This window comes from Lactuca serriola, chromosome 4, assembly GCF_051521515.1.
Source record: "Lactuca serriola cultivar US96UC23 chromosome 4, Lser_US96UC23_V15, whole genome shotgun sequence".
In the NCBI taxonomy this organism is placed as follows: domain Eukaryota; kingdom Viridiplantae; phylum Streptophyta; class Magnoliopsida; order Asterales; family Asteraceae; genus Lactuca; species Lactuca serriola.
In genome coordinates, this window is record NC_136411.1 from 362,782,806 (window position 1) to 362,802,787 (window position 19,982).

The window sequence follows — 19,982 nt, forward strand, 5'->3', positions numbered from 1 at the left end:
CCCCATAGGAGTTTACAGCCGTAAACTCTAGGGGATATGGTCTTTAGGCCGTAAACTCCTTAAAGGAGCATTCTAAGGCCCTAAACTACCTAAAGGATTAAACCACCAATACTAGGCTTATTCTAGAAGTCATTTAACACTTTAAAACACCCAAAACCACCAAGTCAAGAGTTCACGGCCGTAAACTCAAGGGTTTACGACCGTAAACTCCAAAGGTGGGGTTTGTTGGGTGGTAAACTCATATACAAGGTCATTTGGTACATTAAACCCCTTTAGCCTTGTCCCGGAGCAACTTAGATGCAACCATTAGGACCTATAACACTTATACAAAGTGTTTACATGTTCCTAAGTGTCCCAACTTATTTCATTAAGTTATTATTTGGCTAATTAGTTATATATATTCTTATTATATGATAACTAGGCTCGTGTGTGTGAACAAGTCTTCGTTTGCCACCTAGCACGGTGTCCGACACTACAATCCAAACCACTCACTACAGGTGAGTTCATACCCCTTTAAATTAACCTTTGAAATACTTTAAATGTTTTAAATACTTCATGGGGGGATAAAAGTTCAATGCTTATAGTTATTGAAATCAATCACATGTGATTAATAACTAGAAAACCAATGATTTTATCACTGTTCAAACTGTTTATCAAACTGCTTTACTTCGAAATGTTTTACAAACTCTTTTACTTATCAAACAATTTTATTTAAACTTTGTTATACTTCTTATAAATTGCATGCCCATATATGTATAGATATATAAGCAATGTTTAAAGGGCTTAGGAAGACCATCCGCCCTATTTTCTTTTTCTCGATTTGGATGTGGTCTGGTGGGATTTCGGGTGACCATCCGAAGGTCGTTTCAATATTAGTTATATATCAATTATACATATATAGACATAAAAGTACTTCCATATTCATGCCTACTATACACATTACTAGTAAGTTACCATCGGGGTAACACAGGATCATACTACTACAACTGTTAGATCAATGAGTCAGTTCATTCATGAGTCTATACATTACATTACTATGAGAACATATACAACTATACTAGAAAGAGAACATATACAACTATACTAGGATGAGAACATATAAAACTATACTAGAAAGAGAACATATACAACTATACTAGGAGGAGAACATATACAACTATACTAGAACGAGAAACATTACATATACAAGAATACGATAACAATTGTGATCCACTGGATCAGAGCATGCCTTAAATGTCATGGCCCGAGTTGTAGCCAAAATTCTCTTGGAGGGAGAGCGTGAGTTTGCGTATAGATCTATACTCGATTGACTATCCTACACCTTGCTGCTAGCTACAGCCGGACCTGCAGGTCTGCGGGTGCCAAACGTCATTTCGTTATTACGACCAGTCGTATGTTGTTGTTACCAGTCGATAGTATGGTGCAATTATCACATTATACCTTAATATAAATCCGGTTTAAGGTAGTTAGTACAGTAGTAGTTCCTATAATACAAAACTACAGTACTACAATGATTACCCATTACATATTTTTAGTGATAACCTCACTTAAACATTAATGTACAAACTATATTTGTTAAATGATAGTTACACTTGGGAAATTACACACTTTTACAACAAACGAGCATACAAAACAGTAAAGCCTTGGTATAAGGCTATTTTAATAGAAAATATAGGATTTTCTGAGAGATTCAAACTTTTACAAACACTTACATACATTTTTCAAACTTATACTTCAGACACGTTCAAATGTTTTGATAACAAACATCGACACTAAAATACTTATGAACTCACCAGCTTAATGCAGATAAACTCTTTCAAAATAACTTGTATTCTCAGGTCATCAGTAGACAGGTACCGAGGCCATCTTTTGAGAAGATGGAGCGCATCCAAGACTCATCTCATTATTTTGATTTACATTATGTTTTTGGTGTCTATAACTGTACAGAACACACTTGTATTAAAAGTATATATTTAATGCAATGGATGATGTTGTTTGCTTATTTACATGTACTGTGTTGTGATACTGTACATGACGTCCTCCGCCCCAGAACGTTTCCGCCGTTCTTGGTTTTGGGGTGTGACAGATTGGTATCAGATCATTGTTTATAGTGAATCAAATATATCAACCCACAAAAGATATAGTAAACTATAAACCCATTAGGGATTAAAGCACTCTGACCAGGAGTCTATACTTTAAATATTAAAATATTTAATTAAGTATACTAGTCTCCATTCATACTAAAATCAGTGTCACAACGACAAGAACAAAAGTATTACGATTGTTAAATATCACAAGTGAGCTCGGGGATGTATGGTCAGTCCTGGGAATGGCATAGCCTGATCAACTATGTTGGTCCTAGGAGTGATTAGCATATGCCGTAGAATGGTTGTGATGTGTTAACAAGTCTAAAAACTTACCAACAATACCACAAGAAGATCAGTAGAACTTAAACTTAAAATACTATAGGTGTATTTTCTACTATGAGTTACATGTATACTATATTCTTATACCTCTCTTTTCGCGTAGATTTAAATGGATGGATTCTATCACGGCGACCCGTACTTTCCAAATGAAGGCAATGCCGGGTGGATCGAAGAAGAGCCCGAAGATGAGCATCCAATCCCGTTGGATGATCACCTCGCAGAAGGCTTTTCTGATGGATCCGACTCCGAGCCTGAAGTCAACAACCTACCGCTAGTAGGTCAAGCCCCGAACAACAACCCCCGGCCAGCTTTTCCAGGTCCTACTCCCTTGTGGGCAACCAACTTGAATCGCTGGAGTGATGAACAGGGTCAACCCTTACCATACTTTGGGGACCGAAGCTTTTATAACGTCAGTGAAGGTGGTTGTGCTGACCGAGCTCTGCCCGTCATTATCCGCAGAATAGCTCGTAATGTTGAACAAGGTCGAGCAGCCATCGACCGGGTCATGGAGATTGATGCCAACTCAGGTGTCAACACAGTCCGAATCCACCGTCTTGAAGAAGACATGGAACGGACCCGGAGGACCAATGAAACCCTGCAGCAACTATTGGCTGCCTCACGAGCTGAAGTCTTGGAACTTCGAGCCCGTCAGAGGGCTCAGGAGCGACACCTTCAAGAGGTGTTTCGTCAAGTGTTAGACCTCAGGACTCGCCGTTAGATGATGTCTAGTACATCTCTGTCTTTTGGTTAAGGAATAGCCTTTAACATCTGTGCTCTATGTAGCACTTGTCTGTAAAATATTCCTAACTTTCAGTGCGCTAATTAGGGATCTAAGAACTGTCAACCTATCTATATGGTATGATGTAAGACCTACTGTTAGGTCGATTTTCCTTGAACTTATTACATCAGTAATACCAGTATTATTGAAATCTATCTAATCTATGGGAAAAATCTGTACACTTATGTTTTCCTACTAATATTCCTTGTTGTGATTTCAAACACTCATTCAATTGTTGGGCTATGGTTAGTTAGTCCATGTGTCACTTTTACGTTGCTTACAAATGGATTCTTACCATTTTTTCTTATCTTTATAAACTTATAGCTGTAAGATGCCTCCTCGCAAATCTCCCAGGAATAACCCTGCACCTCCTCCGCCTCCGGTCATCGATACTGCAGCCCTGAATGCTGCCGTAGCTGCAGCAGTGGCAACTGCCATGGCTCAGTATCACTCATCTGATGCCAGCAGAGGTGGAACCCCAATTGAATCAACCCTGGTTGAAACCCCTGTGCGCTCGAGAGAGTTCTCCTACAAGGATTTCACCAATTGCAAGCCGAAGCCTTTCTATGGCACCGGCGGAGTCATTGCCCTCTCGCAATGGTTCGAGAAGACTGAATCAGTCTTCGAAATCTGTTCATGCCCTGCGGCGAGTAAAGTCAAGTATGCCGCATGCACCTTTGAAGGAAAGGACCTGACATGGTGGAACGGCCATGTTAAGGCACTAACCCTCGTCGTAGCCAACGACATAGGCTGGGAAACAATGAAAGACCTCATGATTGAGGAATACTGCCCGAGGGGCAAAGTCCAGAAACTGGAGCAGGAACTTTGGAACCTGACTATGAAGGGCACCAACGTGGTCGCTTATACAGCTCGTTTCAGCGAGCTGGTGGCCCTCTGCCCCAATATGGTTCCCACTGAAGGGAAAAAGATCGAAAGGTACATATGGGGGCTAGTGCCTCCTTATCAGGGGAATGTTCTAGCATCAAACCCCGCTACCTTCAACAGTGCCAAGCGACTGGCACAGCGACTCATTGACCATGGAGTCAAAACCCCTGCAACCACAACCACCCTAGCCATCCCGGAACCCTCCAAACCCGCTGACACTAAGCGGAAATTCTGGGATGAAAAGAAGAAGCAACGGGCTGCCAAAAAGCAGCAAATTGTGGCAATGCATGCCGCAATAACCCCTGCTGCTGCTGCTGCTACTACTGCTCCGGTGGGTCAGCATGCTGGAAGTTTGCCCAAGTGCAACAAATGCAACTACCACCACAACGGCCCCTGCCGTGAAATGCAGTTCTCTAACTCCAACAGGAAAGGACACACCGTCCGTTTCTGTAAGTTCCTGGCACAACCGATCACCCAGGTCCTTGGCTCTGGCGCAGCCCGACCTGCTATGGATGTGGCGAAGCAGGCCACTTTAAGAGGGACTGCCCCAAAGAAAAGAATGCTGGTGGAGCAGGGAGGGTACTAGCTATTGGCCACGGGGAAGCAGTTGCTGACCCGACAGTGGTGACTGGTACGTTCCTCCTCGATAACTCCTATGCATGCATTCTGTTCGATAGTGGAGCGGAGCGAAGCTTCGTAAACCATAAATTTGCTCGCATGCTTAAACAACCACCACACGCACTCAAAGAACAATTCAAAGTAGAAATGGCTAATGGAAAAACTGAAAGTACGAATAGCATATACTTAGGTTGTACCCTAACTATAGATAACCATTCTTTCCCAGTCGACCTCATGCCGGTCTCAATAAAAAGCTTCGACATTATCATTGGCATAGATTGGTTAAGTCTCCATCGCGCCGACATCATGTGCTTCGAGAAAGCAGTCCGTCTAAACCTTCCGTCTAACGGAACTCTTATAGTATACGGCGACAAACCTGGTGCGAGTCTTCGTATAATATCCAGTATTCAAGCACAGAAGTATCTACGCAAAGAATGCCATGCATTCCTTGTTCACGTCGTCGACACAAGCCTCGAAACGAAAGAACTAAAGAACATCCTAGTAGTGAGCGACTTACCCGACATTTTCCCAGAAGAACTACCTGGGTTACCTCCGCAACGACAGGTCGAGTTCAGAATCGACTTAGTCCCAGGAGCTACCCCAGTAGCTAAGTCGCCCTACCGCTTAGCACCAGCTAAGATGCAGGAACTCTCTGGTCAACTTAACGAACTGCTCAGCAAGGGCTTTATAAGACTAATTTTCTCACCTTGGGGAGCACCGCTCTTGTTCGTTAAGAAGAAAGACGGATCATTTTGTATGTGTATCGACTACAGAGAACTCAACAAACTGACGGTCAAAAATCGTTACCCTCTGCCTCGCATAGACGATCTATTTGACCAACTGCAAGGGGAAAATTATTTTTCCAAAATTGATCTGAGATCCGGCTATCACCAGTTACGAGTACTAGAGGAGGATGTGCCGAAGACAGCCTTCCGAACTCGTTACGGACATTACGAGTTCGTGGTGATGCCATTCAGATTGACCAATGCGCCTGCAGTCTTCATGGATCTGATGAATAGAGTATGCCGACCTTACTTGGATCAGTTTGTCATTGTTTTCATTGACGACATCCTGATCTACTCCCGAAGTAAGGAAGAACATGGCGATCACCTGCGACAAGTCCTAGGGACATTACGAGAGGAGAAACTTTATGAGAAGTTCTCGAAATGTGAATTTTGGATCCAAAGAGTCGAATTATTAGGAGACGTGGTAAGCGAAGAGGGAATCCACGTGGACCCATCCAAAATTAAAGCCATTGAGAACTGGTCAGCACCGAAGACGCCTACTGAAATTCGTCAATTTCTAGGTCTCGCTGGCTACTACCGTATTTTCATTCAGAACTTCTCCCAAATAGTGAAACCTCTTACAACCCTGACTCAGAAAGGCGTGGCCTTTGACTGGGAAGAGAAACAAGAAAGAGCATTCCAAACCCTCAAATGAGCCTTGTGCATCGCGCCAATACTATCCCTTCCCGAAGGTATAGAAGACTTCGTAGTCTATTGCGATGCATCGAATCAAGGGCTCGGGTGTGTTCTGATGCAGCGAGGTAAGGTCATCGCCTACGCCTCGAGACAATTGAAGACACACGAGGTTAACTACACGACCCACGATCTTGAACTAGGAGCAGTAGTGTTTGCTCTGAAGATCTGGAGACATTACTTGTACGGAACGAAAAGCACTATATTTACCGGCCACAAGAGTTTACAACACATTTTCGATCAGAAGGAGCTCAACATGAGACAACGACGGTGGGTTGAGCTACTCAGTGACTACGAATGCGATATTCGTTATCATCCAGGTAAAGCCAACGTACTAGCAGATGCCCTAAGTCGGAAGGAATATTCTGGTCGCAAAGTCAAGTCATTGTCAATAACCATCCATTCACACTTGTCTAGGCAAATTCAGGCGGCCCAACTTGAAGCCATGAAACCTGAAAATGTGACGAGTGAATCCCTTAGAGGAATGGACAAGAATTTAGAAGCCAAGGGTGACGGAGCCTTATATTTCATGAACCGGATCTGGACACCGAAGCACGGTGGTTTCCGAGACTTGGTCATGACCGAGGCGCACAACACTCGGTATTCCGTCCACCCAGGTTCAGATAAGATATATCTGGATCTTAAAAAGCTATACTGGTGGCCTAATAAGAAAGCAGAGATTGCTACCTTCGTAAGTAAATGCCTTACTTGCGCAAAGGTTAAGGTCGAGTACTCGAAGCCCTCTGGTTTATTGCAACAACCAGAGATTCCAGAATGGAAGTGGGAGCGGATCACTATGGATTTCATAACCAAGTTGCCGAAGAAAACGGGTGGACTTGATACCATATGGGTCATCGTCGATAGATTGACCAAGTCTGCGCACTTCCTGCCTATCAAAGAAACTGACAAGATGGAGAAACTTACGAGAACATACATTAGGGAAATCGTACGGCTACATGGTGTACCTATGTCCATTATCTCCGATAGAGATAGTAGGTTCACCTCAAGATTCTGGCAATCACTACAACATTCCTTAGGAACAAGGCTGGACATGAGCACAGCCTACCATCCACAGACCGACGGACAGAGTGAGAGGACCATCCAAACACTGGAAGATACGTTACGAGCCTGCGTGATTGACTTTGGGAAGGCATGGGATACTCATTTACCCCTTGTCGAGTTTTCCTATAATAACAGTTATGACACGAGCATCAAGGCTGCTCCATTTGAAGCTCTCTACGGCCGAAAGTGCAAATCTCCTCTGTGCTGGGCTGAGGTGGGTGATACCTAATTATCCAGGGGGCAAGCTTCCGACAGTACTCTCACAGGTCCGGAGATCATTCGGGAAACGACAGAGAAAATCGTGCAGATCCGTGAACGATTACAAGCCTCTAGAGACCGATAGAAGAGCTACGCTGATAAACGAAGAAAACCTTTGGAATTTCAGGTGGGAGACCGAGTCCTTCTCAAAGTCTCACCCTGGAAGGGCTTGATACGCTTCGTAAAGCGTGGGAAGCTTAATCCGAGGTACATAGGGCCTTTCGAGATTCTTGCAAGAGTCGGCCCCATAGCTTACAAACTCGACCGACCCGACGCACTTCGTAACGTACATTCTACATTCCACGTATCTAACTTGAAAAAGTGTCTATCCGACGAGACTCTTGTAATCCCACTCGACGAGATCGAGATCAACGAGAGCCTCAACTTCGTGGAAGAGCCTGTAGAGATCATGGACCGTGAGGTCAAGCAGACAAAGCAAAGTTGTATCCCTATCATGAAGGTTCGTTGGAACGCCAAGCGAGGACCGGAATTCACTTGGGAACGCGAGGATCAGATGAAACTGAAATACCCTCATCTTTTCGCTTAATTATTTATAACTTCTTGTTTGCTTAAATTCTAATTTCGGGAGGAAATTGTGTAACACCGAAAATTTCAAACAATTTTTCATTTAAAAATAATCGTTTAATTCTTAAAAACACCTGTTTAAAATCTCATTCATAATCGAATTACAAAAACATGACTCCATTTCAATTGTATTGAAAACCAGGATCCTCAAACATGACTCTTTCTCTGGTGTGTACAATCAAGCCGGTGCCGTCCCGTGATACTGAAAGAAACCTGAAAACAACATAACACAAACACTGTAAGCACGAAGCTTAGTGAGTTCCCCAAAATACCACACACATAACACATATTAGCCGCTCGAGGCTATATCTCTATGGGTCCGTGCACCTAAACTCTGTGAACCCTCAGGTTCTAACTCTGTGAACCTTCCGGTTCTAACTCTAGGAACCCTTCGGTTCCAACTCTGCAACATGCACAACATAAATCACATAGAAATAATGCAGTACAACACATAACATACATAGCATACAAATACTCTGTCACATAACTCTGGTTACCTACTCAAGGTAAAGTATAGTGAGGAGACTCACCTGGCAAGCAGAAGGCAGATATCTCCATACTTGAATCTCGAACTCGCCACCGCCTAACACGTAAGGCAAAACTCTCATGACTATAACTCTCGAGACTAGAATCAATCCTCTTAATGCACCCTATTAAGGGTAAAAGACTATTTTACCCCTCTCTTGGCCCAAAGGCCACATTGCTGACCAAACCCTAAAAGTCAACGGTCAACCCTTGGTCAAAATCAAAATCCTCAGTCAAATTCAACCCCTGACTGACCCTACTCGCTGAGTCAACCCTATGACTCGCCGAGTTCCTATAATCAGAACTTCACTCAATCCGCGACCTAACTCGCAGAGTCCAACAACTCTGAGTCCACTCGCACACAACTCACCGAGTCATCCCTTGACTCACGGATCCTCGACTCAACCAGGAAATATCGGGACTCTTCGACAAGACTCGCCGAGTCCAAGAACAGACTTGCCGAGTCCAAGACTATCATCAACCTACTCGCCGAGTTGTTCATACAACTCGCCGAGTTCCAGGCCATCTTCATCCAACTCACTGAGTTGTTCTTCCAACTCGCCGAGTCCCAGCTCATCTTCAAGCAACTCGTTGAGTACACCCATGTGACTCGCCGAGTACCACCGGTCTGAATCCATTCAGAAGCATTCCAGGCCACGCAATTGCTCCAAAACATAGGTCTAGCCTCCTACCACTCATCCATCATGTAAAGTGGCAAACTTTACGTGAATCCAAAGAGATCTAGGCCATTTGCACATTGGGCTAGGGTTTGGGACATGAAAGCTTCACTAAACACTCCAACACAGGGACTTTCATGCTCTCTGATTCTTCTCCCTTCCAGATCTGAGGTAGCAACCTCAGATCTAACCTCTAGACTTCCCATTACATCCATAGACAAGTTCCTACAAACCCCAAAATGAAGAAACAACATAACAACAGCCCAAGAACGAGATATTACCTCCAAGAGATGCCCCAACTGCAATGTAATTTGGATCCAAGCAAAGCCCCTTGCTCCAAGCCTTCAATCTCCCAAAATTCCTTCAACAATTACTTCTCCAAGCTCCAATCCACTCAACAATGGTGCTTCACCGCGATTTAGGGTTTTCTGGGGCTTTAGGGGTGATAAAGAGGCTGGGAGGAAGACATAATGTTCTTTATATAGGGCTCAACCCCGAGAATTAGGGTTTTCTCCAATCAGTGCCTACTCGCTGAGTCCTCCTCACTGACTCGCCGAGTCGGCTACTTAGCAGGCGACCCAGTCGCGACTCTACTCGTCGAGTCCATCCATGGACTCGCCGAGTCACTCTTTCACAACTTACTCTTTTAGCCCTTCAACTCTACTCTTGATATTTCAGGATGCTACAAATTGCTTCTAACGAGGGGATGATGTGACAACCCGAAATTTCCATTTTTATACGAACATATCTATTCAATAGAAGCTAGTCCAGTTTCAATGGGTTTGTGAAACTTGAGCATTTCAACCCTTCATCATGTTAGAGTCCAATTCCAAAATAAAATATTTTCTGCCAAAATATTTCAGGACTATAAATAGATTTCTGAACTAAATTATTCATTATTCACATTTCCAACTAGAGAAAAGCCATATTCTCTCTCACGGATCTTCGGTTTTTCATTCCAAATTGTGAGTCTACTTTCCTAGTTGTGTTTTAATGCATGTTATATGCTTAATAACATAGTTTACATGTCAAATTCGTAAGATCTGGGAGTTTAATGCCCAAGAACGTTCTTGGGGAGTAAACTCCAAAACGAAGCCTAAGAGCTACCTAATCCCATTTCCTTGTTAGGTAACTAGTTAAGAAAATTATGTATGATCTTTTAAGGCTAGAACACAATCAAGAACACTTAGCTTTTGGAGTTTACGGCCCAAGAGTTTCTTGGACCGTAAACACCATTTTTCAAGGGCTTAAAGTGCCCTAAACACCCCTTAAGGCTTTAGACAATAACCCTCTATTACTTTTAGCTTGAATGCGGATTAAATCACATCAAAATCATCCCTAAAGGGGAGTTTACAGCCAAGAAATACTCTTGGGCCGTAAACTGCAAGTAAAGGCACCAAAGTGTGCTTAAAGTCCCCTTTAGCCTTAAACAAAAGTCTAGAATATATCCTTTGTGTGCAAGAGCCTTAAAAGAAATAAAACACCCACCCCATAGGAGTTTACAGCCGTAAACTCTAGGGGATATGGTCTTTAGGCCGTAAACTCCTCAAAGGAGCATTCTAAGGCCCTAAACTACCTAAAGGATTAAACCACCAATACTAGGCTTATTCTAGAAGTCATTTAACACTTTAAAACACCCAAAACCACCAAGTCAAGAGTTCACGGCCGTAAACTCAAGGGTTTACGACCGTAAACTCCAAAGGTGGGGGTTGTTGGGTGGTAAACTCATATACAAGGTCATTTGGTACATTAAACCCCTTTAGCCTTGTCCCGTAGCAACTTAGATGCAACCATTAGGACCTATAACACTTATACAAAGTGTTTACATGTTCCTAAGTGTCCCAACTTATTTCATTAAGTTATTATTTGGCTAATTAGTTATATATATATATATATATATATATATATATATATATATATATATATATATATGCTTATTATATGATAACTAGGCACGTGCGTGTGAACAAGTCTCCGTTTGCCAACTAACACGGTATCCGACACTACAATCCAAACCACTCACCACAGGTGAGTTCATACCCCTTTAAATTAACCTTTGAAATACTTTAAATGTTTTAAATACTTTATGGGGGGGGGGGGGATACAAGTTCAATGCTTATAGTTATTGAAATCAATCACATGTGATTGCATTAATCACATGTGATTAATAACTAGAAAACCAATGATTTTATCACTATTCAAACTGTTTATCAAACTGCTTTACTTCGAAATGTTTTACAAACTCTTTTACTTATAAAACACTTTTATTTAAACTTTGTTATACTTCTTATAAATTGCATGCCCATATATGTATAGATATATAAGCAATGTTTAAAGGGCTTAGGAAGACCATCCGCCCTATTTCCTTTTTCTCGATTTGGATGTGGTCTGGTGGGATTTCGGGTGCCCATCCGAAGGTCGTTTCAATATTAGTTATATATCAATTATACATGTATAGACATAAAAGTACTTCCATATTCATGCGTACTATACACATTACTAGTAAGTTACCATCGGGGTAACACATGATCATACTACTACAAATGTTAGATCAATGAGTCAGTTCATTCATGAGTCTATACATTACGTTACTATGAGAACATATACAACTATACTAGAAAGAGAACATATACAACTATACTAGGATGAGAACATATACAACTATACTAGAAAGAGAACATATACAACTATACTAGAAAGAGAACATATACAACTATACTAGGAGGAGAACATATACAACTATACTAGAACGAGAAACATTACATATACAAGAATACGATAACAATTGTGATCCACTGGATCAGAGCATGCCTTAAATGTCATGGCCCGAGTTGTAGCCAGAATTCTCTTGGAGGGAGAGCGTGAGTTTGCGTATAGATCTATACTCGATTGACTATCCTACACCTTGCTGCTAGCTACAGCCGGACCTGCAGGTCTGCGGGTGGCAAACGTCATTTCGTTATTACAACCAGTCGTATGTCGTTGTTACCAGTCGATAGTATGGTGCAATTATCACATTATACCTTAATATAAATCCGGTTTAAGGTAGTTAGTACAGTAGTAGTTCCTATAATACAAAACTACAGTACTACAATGATTACCCATTACATATTTTTAGTGATAACCTCACTTAAACATTAATGTACAAACTATATTTGTTAAATGATAGTTACACTTGGGAAATTACACACTTTTACAACAAACGAGCATACAAAACAGTAAAGCCTTGGTAGAAGGCTACTTTAATAGAAAATATAGGATTTTCTGAGAGATTCAAACTTTTACAAACACTTACATACATTTTTCAAACTTATACTTCAGACACGTTCAAATGTTTTGATAACAAACATCGACACTAAAATACTTATGAACTCACCAGCTTAATGCTGATAAACTCTTTCAAAATAACTTGTATTCTCAGGTCATCAGTAGACAGGTACCGAGGCCAGCTTTTGAGAAGATGGAGCGCATCCAAGACTCATCTCATTATTTTGATTTACATTATGTTTTTGGTGTCTATAACTATACAAAACACGCTTGTATTAAAATTATATATTTAATGCAATGGATGATGTTGTTTGCTTATTTACATTTATTGTGTTGTGATACTGTACATGACGTCCTCTGCCCCAGAACGTTTCCGCCGTTCTTGGTTTTGTGGTGTGACATATATCATCTCTGTAACTTACTGCAAGTAGAACTGGAATCATGTTCGCCACTTGCCAATATGCTCGATACCTTGCCGACCAGAAGATTTCACATCTTACTGTCGTTAAACAGATTCTTCGATATCTTCGAGGAAAAAAAATTTTGGTTTATGGTTTCCAATTAGAAATACTTAAAGATGCAGATTTGAACTAGTTGGAAATCATGATCTTGATATTAATGATTATATTTCTGTTCTAGAAAAAAACTTATCATGCTTAAGAAATATTTGAAGATGCAGATTTTAACTTATTGGAAAATTGGTTTTAACCGATTTATAAAAATGGGGTTTCCTTATTTTTAAAAGTGTCCAAAACAATTTTAATGTGAATGAGAAATGAATCCTTAAAGTGGGAGTGTTGGAATAAGTAAATAAAAGAGTTAATGTTGAAACAAAGTTCAATCAGGATCGTTAGATTCTAGGTAGTGAAACAATTAAGAACGTAATTATGAACACGAGAATGGCTTTAAATGATTCGTATGATTAATGCTTTAACACCACAGAAGAGCTCGATAAAGAACTTCGACTGTAGAGGTGTTTAAGGTTACAAAATAATAAACGTAAAATCAACTCCCTAATTCTAATGCATACATGCATGCATATTTATGGTTTAACCTTACTCGATAATCAGGGATGGACAGGCCCAATCTGGATACAAAACACAAGCCCATGGCGTAACACAATTAAACTGAACAATCTCCCCCTTTGTGTCAATGGAGCTGAAAGCTCACTTTGGTTGAGCTACAGAAACCTTCTTTATTGTTTTGAACACCTTCGGTATGATAGCCAACAGATGATGTCGAAACGTTATGTACCACCGCAACATGTTAGTAAAGTTCTTCTTATCTACCTCTGAGTTCTACTTACACCGATGAATAATGTTGATAATATGCTCCAAGCAATCTGTTGAAAACAGATGTTTATCAACAAGAGGGAACAGAAATCTGTGAGCTTCGCCCTTTGTAAACATCACAGTGAGATGTGTAGAATCTATTTGGCCCATCTTCATCTGGTTCACATCTCCTGGTTTCGGTGTTGTCTTGGCAGTTGGTTTCTTGTTCATTACTTTCGCTATCTCCTGATCCATAGAAGCAACCTCATGGATGTAGGAAGCTAACAACATCTTCAAGTGATCTAGTATCGGCTCATATTCTTTTGGATTAGTGAGAAAAATGTTAAACAAAAGAATCCAATTGTGAGGATTTAAATTCGGAAGATCTGCTAGAGAAATAACCGGCACAGAGTTTGCTGATCCTCATGTGATTTTGAAATTAACATTTACGAACTTCCCAGCAGGCGAAGGTTTGAGTACCTTGACAGTGATAATCTTCTGTGCGCTCCATGTCAAGTATTGCCGTTGACCATACTTCAAATAAAAGTCGATTATCTCACGATCAACTTTTGGATGAGGAAAAGGAACATCAACAGTCGAATCGAAACAGTGAAATGTGAATGCCTTCCGTGTTATCGGCATGTCGAACTATGAGTCCTTAGAATTGTCACAGTCAAACGAAGCAATAGGTTCCAACCAGTAAACACTTGGAAACTCTATAGCCTGATTGATAAGTGTCTCTTTTGTCCAAAGGGGAAATAAGGCCTTTTTGCAGTTTAAGGCTTCTTCTTCCTCCTTGTTCCTCCTTTCCCTCCCCTCAGCATCCTTCGCAACCTTTATAGTTTCATTCAACTCTCTTTCTCTCTTCTTTCTTTTCAGAGCCTCAGCAATGGTCTCCTCAACATCACTATCACTATCATCTTCACCCTCACTCTGCTTAGCTTTAGAACCAGAACCCGAAGGTTCATTACCCTTGGGTTTGGTTGTGACTTTGACATTCAGTTGGGCAGATTCGGTTTTGACAATCACCTTCGCCTTCTGTTGAGCACCTTCTTCCCCTTGTTTTGGAGGTAAGAATGGCTCCGAAACACCCTTAATCTCGTGTAACAAGGCAAGGACAGGAAGAATTTTTGTAGTGAGATGATTCAGTATGGTTAAGATGAGGATAGGATCATGAGCACCAATAACATTGGTAAGCATATCCTTGACATCCCCTGCAAAGCTCCGAAAAATAGCTCGCTCGGCTTTCAATAAAGAAATCTCCTTCTCAGCTTAAGCAAGCTGAAACTTCTGAACTTCAAGGGTGGATGGTTGTCGCGCAAGGTCTTCCTTCAGAGTACTTTCGGTTGCCAAATTAGCTTGAAGAGATTCCAGCCGAGAAGACACAGAACTGAGAAGTGAAGTGTTCTCTGCTTGGATGGAAGAACGAACAGCCTCAAACTTTGTTTGCTCCTCTTGAATGGACTTGGAGAATGAGTCCACAAAGGCTTGCACCATGGCTTCAGTTGTATCATCATGCCCATTGAGTGACTCGAGAAAGATTTGAGTTGTATGAACAACATCTGCAACATCAGCAGTGGCCTTCTTGCAAGCAGAAGAAGAGTCATTAACAGCCTGCGTGGATTTTTTAGTGGACTTTGTGTATTGCTCAAGAGTAGTGTCAAAAAAGGCTTTTAGCACAATACCACTATAGGACTTGTTGTCATCAAGAAGTTTGTCCAATTTCCAGTGGCTCAACCAGTAACCAATGGCGAAAACTAAAAAATCTCATTAATGGTCTGCAAGTGTTGGCTTGTGATGGGAGCATCATCATCTTCATCGATAGGAAGTCTATAGGGGCTATAGTATGTAGAATCAAACTCGTCATTAGCACCACCGAGAGTGGCACCGGAATAAGTTGAGTGGTTGGGAGAAAGAGGTTTAGGAGTAACTGTAGGTTAAGTTCCAGTAGTTTCCCCCGTATCAGATACGTTGACATCTACTGTTGGTTCAGGTATGGTAGTGGTAGTTGATTGGGAAATAATGGGAGGTAGTAAGGGGGTTGTGGATATAGGAACAGAAGTAATCGGTGGTGGTGGTGGTAAGGAAGTTGTTGAAGTTGGTTTTTGATATGTGGTAGGTGGGAAAATAGGGGCAACCGAAACAGAAACTGTCTGTTACGGTGATAGAGGTGGTGTAGGAAGTTTCTCATGAAAAGAATTTATTCGAGATGGGGACCGGGGAGGTGTGTTACCTCTAGGTGATTCATGATGAATTTTCACTTCGTTATTCTCCTCGTCATTTTCTGAGTTGGGAGGAGTGGGACTCTTGGACCTTTTTGCCATTTTCTTAATCTTCTTTGGTTTAGAAGATTCTCCTTTCTGGGACTTTCGCTTCTTGGACTTATCATCATCCTTTGTCTCTTTCTTGTTAGTAGTCTGTTTCCCTCGGTTGCCAGGCTTTTCCACAGCATCCAGGGCAGCCTGCTGTTCAGGAGATAAGACTCTCGGTTCCTTGGGGGAAGCTTGCGATAAGTTGCCACAAATTTACTCTCGACTGTAACACACCTGTACATTGTCTCCGGGATAGAGCCAATGTGATGGAACTTCGTAGGATCGTAGATTATGATTTTCTTGGTGTGAAACGTGGCAATAGACACAACTAGGGAATCCTTCATGACTGGAATTTCCAAAGAATTAATCGCCCTTCGTGTAATGAGATTCCAGAATCTACCATATGAAATTTCAGAATGCCTCGTAGAAGTATTGAGGCTTTGCACCACTTGAGACCAGATAACCGACCCATAGTCGAGATTGATACCATTTTAAAGACCGTATAGAAGGGTGAGAAAACCCTTGCTGGTGCCATCTGATCCACCACTCCTCTCCGCCAAACTCTAGATGAGAAGAGTGAGCAATCCATTCCATGGGGACGTTAAGCATGACTTCTTGACTTTTGTAACCATGGTTAGCATGTCAGTGTATCCCATCTCGTAGAGCATCAAGAACAGTTGAGTAGTAGTGATGAAGATTGGTGAAATCACAGACGAGTCCACTGCAAGGTGCAAAAGGGAACAAAATCTCCCTTTTGAAATAGAAGCCTTCTTAGAATGAATTTGAAAGTAGATTCTTTCCTTGTTCTTGTCGTAGGAGGCAGTCGAGTAAACTTGTGATAGAAGTGACATAGGAACGACTTCCACCTGTGTTAGGGCTATAACCAAAGGTGAATATTTCAAACACTTAACCACTTGTAGCATGTACGAATCATACATAAACGATTTGAGTTCAATAATCATGTTCTGATTTGGCTTGATGGAGAGCTATGGGGACGAAGTAGTTTGATCGTGAGCCGATGAAGAAGTCGCCATTGTTGATTGAATGAAGAAGATGAACAGTTGTGAATCGATGTGTAGATATGGAGACTTTGTTGCAGGTGAAAGAGACAAATGGAATTAGAACTCCTTTATATTGATGAGATCACTAAAACGTCGCCTGAAAAGCACGATATGACAGGTTGGTTTCTCCCAGATATATGTCAGCACGCATGGTTTAAGTAACCGTTCAAATGCACGCGCCTAAAATCTTATCCTCGATCGTCGTTTGAAATTCAGCTTCTCTCCAAAATTAAACCAAAATCGAACCAACAACCAAAATGTAGGACAATTAAAAATTTTTGTGCAACAGGGTGACAAAAGATAAAGAAATAAAGCAAAATGTGTATGGGATGTGAGTGATGTCTTATTAGAATACTTGAAGTAGATGATTTCGGGCAAGAATCACTTCCTTCAAAGTCAAGAGAAACTTGAAGTGCTTGTGTGGTTTCCTGAGAAAATACGATCAACTGTTTGTAGAGAAACATTGAAAGGCTTCTTTTAATTTGTAGGCTAAGGGTAGCTTATCTTAAACCGAATATCAATACTTAACATAAGATCGATCGTTGGTAGAAAAACTTGTGAGACCGGTGTGGTCTGTTGAACAAGTAGGTTGGTTATAATTTATAGTGACTAAAGACGTGATAGAAATCCAAAAAAAGTAAATTGGATCTTTTTGGGAAGAAAGGACTTGGTGTTAGATGATTTCATAAAAGATCACGCAAAAATAAAAGAGATTTCAATAGGTACACAGTAAGATCTTGAATTTAATAATTCACCGTCAATGCGTTGTAGGTGTTGGATTTTAAGTTTCACTCAGCACGTGGTATACGTATCTAAGATCACAAACACATATGTTATGCAACAATAAACCTTAGTGGTAAGGACTGAGAGTCTCAAGGGTTACAGTGGTGAACTGAAAGTTGATGGAGAAATAGAAAGAGGATGGTTTAAAGAACAGAAAGTACCTCTGCTATATAAATATGACAAAGCAGAAAACTCTTAACTCATAAGAGAAGAGTAAGGTAGCTCTTGACTTAAGTTAAATGTAACAGCCCGATTGGGAAGAGACGATAGGTATTCATCGAATCATTAGGGCCTTACTCTTAGTCATAGAGGCTTTGGTCAACATGCAGCAACACGCTACTAAGGACCCTTAACTAGTTCAAATGAAAAGAGAAAAAAATAAATTATACCTGCCTTAGCTCCAAATATTGTTGTACTGACATACTTGGGACTTATGTAAAAGAACAAGCAAACACACACACCACACAAACAAAACAACCAAACCAAAAATAAAAAAAAATTAAAAATAATAAAAAAAATAAATAAAATATTTTTGAGATTTTGAGATTTTCTGAAAAATAATATAAACAGAAAGTGAAAATATTTTTGGATTTTTGAAGTTTTGAAATTTTCTGAAAAATAATAAAAACAAAAAGTGAAGCATAGAGCAGCGTAAACAAAATATACAACCAAAACCTTATCTTAAATGAATGAAGCAAAATAAGCCGAGCGTTCGGTTCATTTCGGTTCCCAAAATTTATGGAACCGAGATAGATTGAGCGTTCGTTTCATTTCGGTTTCCGAAAAATCTAGAACCGAAATAGACCGAGCGTTCGCTCTACTTCCGTTGTCTAATTTTTAGTGAGAGATTTAAGGATTCGGTACCGAATCTGCTTCCATCATACCCAAGCCTTGTAATATTTTATTGAAGCTCACTTCAGGTAAGGCTTTAGTGAATATATCTGCCAATTGATCAGAGGACCGAACGAAATGCACTTCCACGCTCCCATCTTCTACATGGTCCTTGACAAAATTATATCTCAGTGCTATATGTTTTGTCTTTGAGTGTTGCACTGGATTGTGACATATCCTTATTGGAATTTCAGAGTCACAATAGAGACGAATCTTCTTCATACTCAGCCTGTAATCTCTTAGTTGACTTTGAATCCATATTACTTGTGAAGTAGAAGATGCCGCATCTATATACTCAGCTTCGGCTGTTGAAAGTGACACCTATGTTTGCTTCTTGGACTACCACCTAACAAGTTTACCGTCAAGGAATTGGCATCCACCTGTAGTGCTCTTTCGGTCTAGACCACATACTCCAAGATCAGCATAAGAAAAAGCTTGAATGAAGAATCCAGACCTAGCAGGGTAACAGAGACCGAGAGACGAGGTTCGCTTAAGGTAACATAAAATATTTTTCACTGCTACCATGTGAGGTTCTCTTGGATTAGCTTGAAACCTAGCACAATAACAAACAGAAAACATTATGTCCGACCTACTAGCTGTTAGATACATAAGGGACCCCATCATTTGTTGATATAGTGTTATGTCAACATCAGGTTTTTCTAGAGAAGGTGTTAACTTAGTTCCAAATGCCATAGGAACCTTCACTTTTGAATCTCCCATCATACCAAATTTCGCCAGCAAGTTCTTTGTATAGGCCTCCTGGTTGATAAAGATACCTTCTGGACCCTTTCTAATATTCAAACCAAGGAAAAAGTTAACTGGACCAGTTACACTCATTTCAAATTTAGTCTCCATCAACATCCTGAATTCAGCCGTTAATCTAGTATTCGTGGAGGCGAAAGATGATGTCATCGACGTAAATCTGAACTATCATTAGATGTTCGCCTTCTTTCTTTCGAAAAAAGGTTGGGTCTGCTGAACCGTGCTTAAATTTCGACATTTTCAGAAAGCGAGTTAAAGTTTCAAAGTAGGCTCTCGTTGCTTGTTTTAAACCATATATAGCTTTATCAAGCACATAGCAATGATCAGGAAATTTCTTGTTCAC